This window comes from Nycticebus coucang, chromosome 3 (assembly GCF_027406575.1).
Source record: "Nycticebus coucang isolate mNycCou1 chromosome 3, mNycCou1.pri, whole genome shotgun sequence".
NCBI lineage: Eukaryota > Metazoa > Chordata > Mammalia > Primates > Lorisidae > Nycticebus > Nycticebus coucang.
The window spans coordinates 29628965-29642258 of NC_069782.1; the positions used below are offsets into that span (position 1 = coordinate 29628965).

The 13294-nt window shown below is 37.0% G+C and overlaps 1 pseudogene; it reads left to right on the top strand.

Annotated features, from left to right (window-relative positions):
* The first annotated feature begins 1181 nt into the window (after nt 1-1181).
* Nucleotides 1182-13294, top strand: part of LOC128580891 (alpha-actinin-1-like) — a 96481-nt pseudogene continuing 84368 nt past the window's right edge.

The window sequence follows — 13294 nt, forward strand, 5'->3', positions numbered from 1 at the left end:
GGTCGTTTTCTACATCCATATTTCTAAACTCCAGCATGTGCCTGGATAAAACTTGGGCAGGATGATGTTTTCAATCTGGCTGTTGATTCCATTCTACCAACATTGTTTAGATTTCTCTTAATAGGTAGTGTGCATAAGTCAGAATTCTAAGTTTAGGGTTTTCTAAAGGAACTTCATGTGTTTCAGATGCCAATGGAAATTATTTAAATCTTAGGAATCAGAGAAACAGTATAGTATTTATTGATAGCATTGGATTCTTCTTGTTAAGGCTAGAAGCAAGAAATGCCTTTCGTTCTGGTCCTGACCTGCAACTTATCTTACAATGGGTCAGTAAGGACAACTAGTTTTTGTGGACAAAGCAATGGAATTGAAACTTTAAGTTAATCTTGAAATACTTTCAATAGGAAGTGAGTGAAGTTTACATCAGCTCATATTTAAATAGTGCCTAATACGTGAGGATACAGTTTAGATGTTACTGCTTCTCAGCCTTTTGGCTGAAATCAAGTGATACTGTTTAGATGTTAAATGGATGGGGGAAGGGACATACATCTTTTTGCCAGATCAATTCCAATTTATGGCACCTTCTCTAGCGTCCTTCCTGTCTGCTTAGAGCCACTGACTCCTTCACTTATAAATATTACATGATCAAGATAGAAAACTCCCTTTAGGACAAAGTCCCTTTCTGGTGGGGTTTAGGAGGAGGGATATAAGAAAAGCATATATATATGTGTATGTATGTAAAATAAACACATAATAATATTTTATATAATATATATAATAAAGAAGAATTTTCCAAATGTTATTTTAAAGTAATATAAAGCAAAAATTTTTGATATTTAGATAGAAAGATGTATTTAATTGGGATTAATGAAAGAGGAAAATTTTATCATTGGTGTCATTTTTAGCAGCAGTGACAAAAGTTACCAAAAATGTTGGGACATATGGAAAATATATTGCTGCAGGAGAGCAGGGATTCAGATCTCACTATTCTTTGAGGATTATAACTTCATCTACCACCCTGAGCAGAGTACCTTCATTAAAAATAAAGTTTTATTTAACAATATTTGGAGATTTGTTTTTACTTGAGGACTCAGGAAAACATAACCCCTATCTGTTATAGGTGCTATGTCTGTAACAATTACTGCATCTGCCCTTTTTTGATGCCTGGTTTAGAAATAGTCATGAGAACAATTCTCACCAATGAAGTAACAGAGGAATTCAACTTAGGGACTCCTGGAGATGTTTTTATGAAGACAGCGACACACAGAGAGAAGGTGCCAGCTTTTCTTCCAGATGACATGCCTTTATATCGTAGTTGGGATAGTGACAAGGTGAGTCTGAGGATGTGGCCAATAAACAAAAGAGAGGATGGGGAGAAGAACCTCAGAGACGTGGAAACCTGATGCCAGGAAAGCTTCTTGGCTCTGAGTCTCTAATTCTATCGACTTCTGACCTTATTTTCTCCCACGCAGACTGATGAGGATCTCAGTATCATGATCAGGGGCTGTGATGCTTTTGAAAAAGAACACAAGTTAGAAAAATGCTCATTGGAAATCCTTTCTCCTCTCCCTTCTTGTGGTAAGAGTGCCTATTCAGACACCTTAGCTTTATGGCAGGAAGAATATAAATTCTAGACTGGTTTCTCCTGTGAACTCTCTTTATATGATGATTTAAAGCCTTTTATCTTTTAACTTCCTATATTGAACTATTAAATCTTCCACCAGAAGGGACCTGTCCCTATCTTCCACCTGTTTCACAGCCCTTGTAGCAGAGATTGTTTGTTCCCTTACTGAGCAATTTTTTTAAGAATTTAATGTCTGTTTGCATGTGAAATACACTAGACCTTGTGGGTGATAAGTGAAAGAAGCCATAAATAATGGCCTTTGACCTTAATAGAGTGGCCACCTATCATAATTTGCTTAGACAGGTCAGGTTTGTGCCAGGTGTCCTGATGTAATGACTAATAGCATCTCTTTTCATTCTCAAAAGTGTTTCCAATTTATATAATAAATTATATTGTTCCCCAGACCTTAGAGGCCTTAAATTTGGCTGGGGAGACAGGAGACACAAACAGAAAAAGGCAACTCACAAAGCAAAGCAAGTGTGATGAATGCCAAGTTCATGGCTGGGTGATCAGTGAAGGGAATCGCATTTCAGGAGAGACTGATGAGGCCTTCAGCAATCTGGTAACTGCTTGAGGAAGACAAGACTTGAGTTGGCTCTTGAAGAACATGCAGAATGGAAACCAGCAGTGAAGTAAGGAGATCAAGTAATAAACCCTTCACTTGAGAGACTGCTGAAATCAAAACACAGCATAATTTTTCAACTTGCATAAGTCCTGGTAAAAATGATTCTCTCCACTCTTCTGAGCAAGCTGATGTTGCAGGCAAACCAGCTGGCAGCTTGAGCAAAAAAACCATATTGGCTCATTAAAATATAATATGTGGGTATTTTCCAAATGTTCAATCTGGTTCCCCACCACATTAATGAGCCATTTGCCTTGCTGACATAATCACTACCCCATGGCTGTGGAAGCATAAAAATAAATGAGAGCTAGATGGGCTACAACATGTGCCCAGTTGAGGAGCCCCCAGAGGCTGGGCTTCAATGGTAGCTCCAAGATGTGCCACTGCATATACCACCCATTTCCTATTTGGCTCTATTTTCAACCTCCTTTTTGGGCCAGTGGGTACAGGAACACCATAAGAAGGAATGTTGAATGGGATTATGAGCACAAAGCTACTAATTCAATTTTCAAAGGCATCTTAGAGAAGTGGTGAAGAGCGTCCCACAAGTATAACTCATTTCATTCTTCAAAACATCTGTAATGAACAGAATTGAGTTTAGGGCCTTTGAATCCCAGCTGTGAGCATCACAACCACCTTGTTCTCTTTGAGCATCATCCTGTTAAATTAAACACACGAGAACATTCTATCCTAGAGTTTGATTACGTCAACGGCTTTTAGATTCATTTTTTCTTTAAAGATGAAATCTTTTATTCAAATGAAATCTTAAAAGTAATGCTAATTTGGATGTGACAGAGCCTACTACTTGTCAACTCAATATTCACTCTCACTTTCTTTCTTATTAACAAATGCCCAATTTTTATTTGGAGAAGCTATATGCTCAACTTAAAACAATCAAAACTAAATTTCCCAGCTTTTCCTTTACCCAAAGGTAAAGGAAAGATATAAGAAGATATAATATGAGAAAAGCTCAAGGAAAGATATAAGAAGATATAATACAAGAAAAGCTCTTCTAAGATGACTAAATGAAATGGCATGTACTTTTTGCCCTTTCCCTTTCCCTCCAGTCTGTCTGAATTGTGGTAGTGATGGCTGGAGCTCTGGTAGCCTTCTTGAGAACATGAAGATGGAGCCTTAATCTAGTAATGTAGGAAGAGAAAGACAGAAGGAACATGGGTATATAATGATATTATGGATTGACCATACCGGGGCTGGAACTGCCCACTTATAAATTTGATTACGTGAAAAAATTATCCCCATTTCTTTATGTTACTTATATGAAGATTGTCATATTAACAAAAAGGGCAAATGTTAGTGTTAAACTGATAAACTGATAAATATTAATATTTGGATGTGAAACTGACAAACAGGACATTACTCTGGTTGAAGTAAAGAAAAATGGAGGCCAAAGTTCTATCTACTGTAGTATTTGAATTATAAGATATTTACTAAGCAACTTTGGGCTAATATGGTATTTAATAATTAGTACCTAAAGTTAATGTGATACTAATAATTAAATAATGGGCCATCTGTAATTTATTTAATCTTAATAGATTCATGACCCTCTGCATTGACTGTAGAATGTTATTTGAGGCAGAAATATTAGAGGAAACTAATTTTTTTCTGTTATTTTAGAAGAAGTACTAGTAAATCTGGAGTGGTCTAATTCAGACTTTAATTAGTATTAAATAATATGTCTTTTTCTCAATTTAAATGAAAAAGGAAGGTAGAAGAAAAATAAAAAGAGAAGAAGGATATTTTTGAGTATCTATTAATTGAGCGTCATTTAATAAATGGCCCATTTAACCATCACTACATACCTAGAAGGGAAGGAAATCCTGTATGTCGCCCAATTTCAGCAGGCCCATCTACACTGAATACAAAGGCAGTACCCACCTGAGTTGTGCAATGTGACACCCCTAAATTAGAGGACATAACCTTTTTGATTATCTTCTGTTCCTTCTTTGGAGAGCCAGCCAGCCTCCATTCTATAACAATCAGAATTGACTCCATATGGCTGGGAGGGCCTGTCTATTCCCCTTGTCCCAGGCTTGGCTTATCTGACCACTCCATTTCCTAGCCACAGTTGATGCAAGGATGCTCCTGACTAAAGACGGATCAATGAGAGTACCCTCTTGGGACATTTGCTGGAGCTGAAAGGAAAGCTCTTTTCTCCTCTTGGATCCTGAGTTGTGAAAAAGCACAAAAGCTTTCAGCTGCCGGTGGCTGTCTCACCACTATGTATTAAGAGCTTGCCTAAAAATGGAGCTGGAATATTCCTTGAGCACCTGGATCCAGTCACCTTAAAGACACTGGATTTTTTTCAGTGACCTGAGTCCATTAATATCTTGTTCGTAAAAAGCTGTTTGATTTCTGTTTCTTTTATTTGCTATCCAAGGGTTGCAACTAATGCAGGTAGCTATTATCATCTCTGTGAGGCTCTGAAAAATTAAGTAACTTGGCTAAGCGAAGTCAGTAATTGATGGAAACAGGATTCTAAAATAGGGAAGTCTGGTACTAACATCCGTCTCCTTTTTATTACAGCACGCTGCCTCTGCAAACCGATGAAAATCAATCACAATTGATGAAATCATGTTGATTTATCATTAGGCATTCTAAAATATAATATCATTGCTACAAACACAGTTTCTGTGTCTCAGATTTTATGCTAATTCCAACTGGAAAATTTATGAAGCGGAGTCATCACTCTTTGTTATGGAAATATTTTCATGTTTATAAAACTTGAAAGAATATTTTGACTGGGGCTGGCTACAAATCCTCTTTGAATACCTACTATGTGTGTGGGTTGGGGTTGTTAGTCAGGAAGCAAAATAATGAAGCAAATGAAAATAATGGTCTACATAGAGTGTTACGTAAATTTCAAGTTACTCTATCCCAGGATAGGAAGCAATGCAAATACCAATGTAATGTAATGTAATAACACCAACACGGATAAAATGCTATGGCGAAAAGGGGGTGGTGTTATTTGAACTAAGCAATGAAAATCATACAGGATTAAGCATGAGGCAATGTGAGCAAGGCATTCTAGGGTAAGCACTGTAAATAGAACTTTCTACAGTCATAAAATGTACTATATCTTCCCCCATTTAGTCTGAGATACTAGCCAGGGATAGCTTGGATACATGAAGGGTGGCTAATTCAACTGAGGAACTGCACAGCTAATGTCTACCATACGGGTCAGTGCATTTCTAGACAAGAAAAGAAGCAAATAACACAAGCAGATGTGTGAGATGGAGACAACAAAAAGCACAGGGTTTGCTGAAAAGTAAAGTAAGTTGTCTGCTTCAGTTGAAATCAAGCTCATAAGGAAGGAAAATGAGAAATGATGTTTGGTAAAACTGAGTGGATCCAGATCATGGAAGACTTTGACGTGGAGCTTTGGTTTTGCATAACTGGGAGGAGACAATGTCTCCTGACCTAAGAAGTGATATGTTCAGTCCTATGCTAAGGGAATTTTAAACTAGGGATGCTAAAATTCCTATGCTAAGGAATTTTGAACCCACTTCCTGGTTCAAAGACATCCATATCATAGCAGGTGTGAAAATGTAAAAGAAGGGCGGCGCCTGTGGCTCAGTGAGCAGTGCGCCGGCCCCATATACCGAGGGTGGCGTGTTCAAACCCAGCCCCGGCCAAACTGCAACAACAAAAAAAATAGCCGGGCGTTGTGGCGGGCGCCTGTAGTCCCAGCTACTCGGGAGGCTGAGGCAGGAGAGTCGCCTAAGCCCAGGAGCTGGAGGTTGCTGTGAGCTGTGTGACGCCATGGCACTCTACCAAGGGTAATAAAGTGAAACTCTGTCTCTACAAAAAAAAAATAAAATAAAATAAAAACAAAAAAAACAAACAAACAAAAAAGAAAATGTAAAAGAAAAATGTAAAAAAGTGAAAAGTTACAGTGGTGTAGAAGTAGAGGTAAGAGACCATAGGAGACCATGATGAGAGTCTACAAAAGGGATTAAAAATCTGAACTAAGTCAGTGACAATAGTAAAAAGATGTGGTATATCATGAAAGCAAAAACAAGAGAACTAAAAAGTGATTGGCAGAGATGGAGAATGAAGAAGAGGAATTTTGGAGAACATTTTGGAGAACAAAGGATGGAAGCAAAATTATCAGCAACATAGGTTTGGTAGAAAAGATTATTCTCTATATAAAAATACTGCTAAATATATTGTAGTTTTGTTTCAATATTTGGAAAGTGGTTCTCCTTTTATATTTGATTTTCTATTAACTATACACGTAGTATTGTATTAAGCAGAGCATTTCTTTCTATGTCTTTCTAGGTAATATATATTTTAAGCCATATGAAATTTTTGCTTCATTAAAGTTTTATCAATTTATGGGAACTAAACAAGATCTGAGGAATAACTTTCAGATTCAAACTTATGTGTCAAAGAAGTATGGGCAGCTGTTTATACGTAAAAGGAAACTACATTAAGTAGTAGTATTATAGTATATTTATGGGCTGCTATCATAAAATACCATAAACTTGGTGACTTAGAAACAACCAAAATTTATTTTTCCTAGTTACGAAGAGTGAAAAGTCTAGAATCAAGGCAGATTCACTGTCTGGTGAGGTCCCACTTCCTGGTTCAAAGACACCCATCTTCTTGCCATAACTTCATATGAGCATCTCTGAGATTTCTTTTATAAAGTCACTAATCTTATCATAAGGGCTTCACTCTCATGACTTAATCACCTCCCAAAGGCCTCACCTTCAAATGCCATCCATATCTGGGATTAGAATTTAGCATATGAATTTGAGGGGCCACAGATATTCAGTCAAATATAATTTTTTATTTTTTGGACAGAGTCTTTCTCTATCATCCTGGGGATGATGCTGCTCACATCAACCTCCAACCTCCAACTCTTGGGCTCAAGCGATCCTCTGGCCTCAGCTTCCCTAGTAGCTGGGACTATTGATCCCCACCACAACACCTGGGTAGTTTTTCTATTTTTAGTGGAGATGGATCTCGCTCTTGCTCAGGCTAGTCTCAAACTCTTGAGCTCAAGAAATCCACCCACCTTGGCCTCTCAGAGTGCTAGGATTATAGGCCAACACACCCTCCCAGTCAAATATAATTTGAAAAATAAAAAAAAGAAAGAAGAGGAAAGAAGAAGGACAATTCCCATTAAACACAGAAGTGTGAATGACACAGGGATTTATTTATCTTTGCTCTCTCCCAAATCCCCACCAAAGTTAAATTAAAGGGATAAATACTCCATAAATCCATAAAGATGGAGAGAAAATGAGGGGGAAAATGAGGGGAGAAATGAGGGGAAAAATGAGGGGAAAAATGACAGCAAATTAAATATGCCAACATAATTTTGGAAACTGGAAGAATGATTTAAGATTCAAGCAGCAAAAATGATACTGATTTATGTGGGCAAAGAGCTGAAACCTAAGATGATAGAGGGAACCAACAGGAAGCAGCTAATTCATCCTGCAAGACTCTGAGAGGCTCAGACATTGAAAAGATTGGGTCCCACAGCAGACAAAATAGGAGGGTTGTTGAAAATCTCCTTAACAAGCAGTTAGACACCAAATTCCTTCCCCTACCTCCAAACATCTGCATTCTGACCATCCTGCATTCACCCTTCAAGAGATATAATTCTGATTTTCTGGAGTCCGAGCAATGAGGCGCAGAGGAGTGTAGACGTCCTCCCATAAAATGGCGCTAAAATGAAGCATTATCAGTGTTGATACACTGAGAAGTAAAAACTTTAACCTCCTTCTCTGATAAGATGCTAAGCATCAGGTTTATACTGTTCAGGCAGGAAATGAGAGTATCTATCCAAGATAAAAAAATCTAGATACTGACAATTTGCTTTCCCGGAATGAGCTGCCAGATCCCTGGCAGATTGACTTACTAGACAGCTGGCCAGCTAGAAGCATCTTCCACACACAGCGTATGTCCAGGTAACTATTTAGTCCCTCCCAGACTCAGAGAGATGACAAATACCTCCAGAAGTTTGAGGGGAAAAAAATAAAGAACCAAAGCAAACAGACAAAGAAAAAGGTAATCACAGGATAAAAAAATAGTATGAAAAGTAGAGAAAAACTTTAAAATGTTATAATTAATGTCCTCAGAGAGGCAGAATGTTTCCTCAAATGCAATCATCAGAAAGGGAATAAACATAAGAAATTTAAAATATGCCAGCTGAGCTAAAACATCCCATTAAAACTCTGGAGAACCAAATTGAGATCTCCCAGAAAGTAGAATTTACAAGTTAATGAAAATGTTAGGAGAGAAAAGGAAATAAAATCTGAGGATCAATCCAAGACATGTGGCCACAGTTTATGACTAAGTTGAATTCTAGGAGGAACTGAGAAAGCAGGGGGAAGGGAAAATAGAGGAAAGGAGGTAGTAAAACAAAAATGAGAAAATGAAAGTTATGAGTTTCTAGATAACAGAACAAATGAGGAAAAGACACACACCAAGACTTATTATCATGACCATCCGGATCACTAAGGCCCAAGACAAGATCCCAAAGACTTTGAGAGAGAACAAAAATGAGACGTGTGTAAATGGGATGACAGCAGATCCTGGTTTGCCTGGGGTGTCCTCAATTTATACTTGTTGTCCTGGCATCCTATTTGCTCCATTATTTGTCTAGAATTTATCATCTCTGTTTTGTTTGTTTGTTTTGACACAGAGTCTCACTTTGTAGCTCTTGTAGACTGCTGTGGCATCACAGCTCACAGCAACCTCAAACTCTTGGGCTTAAACAGTGCTCTTGCCTCAGACTCCCAAGTAGCTGGAACCACAGATGCCCACCATAACACCAAGCTAGGTTTTCTATTTTTAGTAGAGACAAGGTCTCGCTCTTGCTCAGGCTGGTCTCAAACTCCTGAGCTCATGCGATCCACTGCTTTGGCCTCCCAGAGTATTTGGATTACTGGCATGAGCCACCATGCCTGGCTGAATTTATCATTTCTTAAGAAATTATTATTTGAAGCCTTAGAATAATCCATGATGGTTTTATCACTGCTATTTTGTATTTCCAGCCTAGGGCATGAGATGTATGCCTAATGAATGGGATACTCACTTAAACACATGGTTAAACCTGAAAGATGATCAGCAATCTTATCCCTCTTTCTCTTTCTCACCCTTTCTGGATGCTATGTATCCAATCCTTTCCTTCAGAGGACAGCATTTCTTCCAGAGAAGAAAGTGAAATGCACTCCGATGCTAACTAACTTCTTTCAGGCAGAGGTAATATCTGACACCATTACTCTGCCAGCCAGTTGGCCTACCACTGGGTACACAGCTGTGCTAGGTTTCTTCAAGATGCATGAAGCCCTGGGAAGTGGGAATGTGAGAAATATAGGTTATATGTAGGCAAAATAGGTGTGGGAAATATGGGCTAAGCTTATGTGAAGAGCACATCAAGAGTGGTCTTAATTCATTGGCTGTGGTGGATTTCTCCTTTATCTCATAAATCTAAAACTACTTATCTTATCGTTTGATTTTTTTTTATTTTGCAGTAAATTCATTTACCCCTAATCACCAAACACATAAGTTTATGTTTAATTATTATTATTATTTTTTTTGGCAGTTTTTGGCCGGGGCTGGGTTTTAACTCGCCACCTCTGGCATATGGGGCTGGCACTCTACTCCTTTAGTTACAGGCACCACCTAGTATATGTTTAATTTTAAATGATGTGCTTAATTTCCATTTTTCAATAAAGTCAAGGGGACGAATATGAAATCGTCACCTGCATAAAATGTTTGTCGGCATTTCTCATCTGTGTTAGAATTGTCACCATGATGTTGTGTGCAAACCATTCCAAAGGACAGTGGCTTCAACAACAAGCATGTATACTGATGCTCAAGGGTCTGTAGATTGATGGTGGTTGGGCTGATAGGGGCAGGAGTTAAGGGGGTGATTCTTCAGATTGCAGATTGAGTGGTTTTGATTCAACTGTGTTTATCCATGGCCAAGTCTGATAGGACAGTAGCTACTGAGTTCATGCATGATATTTGCACAGAAGATTACAGAGCACAGCACGAGAACAAGATCATATAACAACATCAGGTTTGCCAGTCTTCTATTGGCTAAAGCATGTCACAAGGATGAATCAACATCAATGCAGAGGGGGAGGTGAATGTTTGCTGAACACTAATCCAAATTATCACTCCCTTTTTTTTTTAAATCATGTGAGCCATAGTAATATTATTAATCACATGATCAGAAGACACAAACCTAATAAATAAGTATTAGCATCTATTTCAAAAGTTGTTAATTAGGCTCGGCACCTGTGGCTCAAGTGGCTAAGGCACCAGCCACATACACCTGAGCTGGCAGGTTCGAATTTAGCCCGGGGCCGCCAAACAACAATGGCTGCAACCAAAATATAGTTGGATGTTGTGGTGAGCGCCTGTAGTCCCAGCTACTTGGAAGGTGGAGGCAGGAGAATCGCTTGAGCCCAGGAGTTGGAGGTTGCTGTGAGCTGTGATGCCACAGCACTCTACCCAGGGCGACAGCTTGAGTCTCTGTCTCAAAAAAAAAAGAGTTGTTAATTAAACAAATTATGCCTGACTAAAGAACAAACATCTACCTATCACTCCATGATGCATAACTTTTCATTTAGATTAAATAAATGACTACTTTAATAAGTTAATTTTGCTCACTTTTAAGTCCAGATTTTTAATAGATGTAAAAAAATGAAATAATGGCATTATAAGTGTTGGCTTCATTAGCAGAATATGAATTTCCCACAATTAAATTATGCCAATTTTATATTGGTGTCATTGAGTGTTAAACCAAAATTAGTTGTTTCCAATAATAGTTGAAGTTTTTAAAAATATCTAACTCATGGAATTAAAATAAAGCTTTCAGAATTTCATTTCATTAAAGGTGAAATGCCCGATATTGTAAAATCAATGAAAAAGTTCTACATTAAAAATACAATGTTTGCTTCTGGAGTCGTAACATGATATGAAATTTGGGGAAGCAAATAATAACTGAACAGCAGAAATATAATTGGAATTAGTTATGGTGCATTCGTGAGCCATAGCTGCTTTTCAATAAGCTGCAGTAAAATCAAAGCTGAAGTTTTTAAAACTTACAGGTAATTTACATATACAGTTGAAGTGGACTGTAACATGTGTATTTATGTGAAGCTGATGTTAAACAAACAAAAAACAACAAAGAAAACTACATCTTGGAAGTACATTCTTTTTCTGTCTTTGAGCCCAACTTCATTTAGATTTTAGAAATACTAAAACTTTTAAAGAACTTCTTTTTCTGCCTTTATAAATATTTCACCATGACATTAAACTTTTGTTTGTAAATGAGAACTCTAAGTTTTTGAAGATAACCAGGAATACTTCAACTAAAATGTTCAAAAGAAGTGAAACACCAGCCTTTATCTTTTGAAGCTCTTAGTGATTACAATTCTTAAAAATAAAGTTTACGACCATGTGGTAAAAAATGCATTCTGACTTACTAAATGATGAACTTGTTAAATTCTCAAAAAAATAAATTTTATAGATAGAAAGACATTATGATTTATGATTTATTCTTTCAAAGGCAAGAAAGAAACTGAATAAATTAAAAAGTTGCATACCAAAGGATGGGGTCAGGAACTGACCCTGCAGAAGTAATTCTCACTCATCTGGTTAAAGCCAATAACCCAACAAATCAAAACAAATGATTGTTGGGATCCCACTCCTGCATTGGTACACAAGCCAAACAATGGTAGCTCACATGGTGAACAAAATTTAATAATGAAATTCTGTGATTGTGTTTTGAAATATCTCAACTTGGGAGAAGAATGTTCTGTGGACTACCACTTAAAAATGGGTAACAAATTATATATGAGAATGGAATAAAGTTAAGAAGGTCTATGATGTTATGGCATCTAAATTCGGAAAAACATTTAAATAATTACAAATAGAGAAAACTTATTTGATGTGCTTTGCCTCCTTAAAAAAAAAATGGAAAGAGGAAGAACTCTGAATAAAAGTTACCTTTCAAATAATTAGACTACAATAGTTAAACAATTCATCAACTCCCTTAAGAATATCCTTCATCAAACAAAGTTTACTCTACAATTACAGAATACCTCTCAGCATATAAGGGGAGTATTTTCTCAGTAAAAATATTATGGTCAACAGAGAAAAACCAATAAAGGTTGTCAGAAATGTCAAATATATTAACTATTTAAAAATTCAACATTAGAGAAGATTTTGTAGAATCAGGCAATTTTGTAGAAAAAATTTTGTAGAATCAGGCAATTTTGTAGAAAAATTTTGTAGAATCAGGCAATTTTGTAGAAAAAAAAACATAGGCAAAACTCAGAGGATTTTTAGGGCAGTGAAATCACTCTGTAGGATCCATCTATAATGGTAAATGTATGTCATTACAAACTTATCCAAACCCATAGAAAGTATAACACGAAGAGTGAACCCCAGTGTAAACTATGGACTTGGGGTGATGGTGTGTCAGTGTAGGTGAGTAGGCTATAACTGGTGGGAAATGTTGACAATAGGGGAAGCTACACATATGTTGGGTAGGGAAATAATGGGAAATCTCTACTTTGCTGTGAACCTAAAAATGCTCTGAAACAAAGTCCATTAAAGAAAAAAAAATTCAGGAAATTTCCAACATCATGATACCAGATCTTAAGGCAGTCCCCAAATTACAAACATCCAGCTTACATACATATAACTCGTACTTATGAACAGAGGCTATTATAGTAAGTCCCCAAGTTGCAAACATCCAACTGATGTGCGACTCACACTTACAAACCTACAGAACCTATCTTGTTTGTAACCCAGGGACTGCCTATATAGCTTTTAATTATTAAACTACATAAATAGGTACCAAGAATAATTGATGTCTTTATACTATTTTTAATATTCAGCAATCAATATAAAAAAGGAATTTTTTTCTTCATTATACATAGATACATATTTTAAAATTTTAGACAGAATTTTTAAAATATCCTTTACTAGAATTAGCTTATGGGTCAATCAATGCATAATAATAATGTCTTAGCCCTGGAGTGCTGATTTGGTCCGGG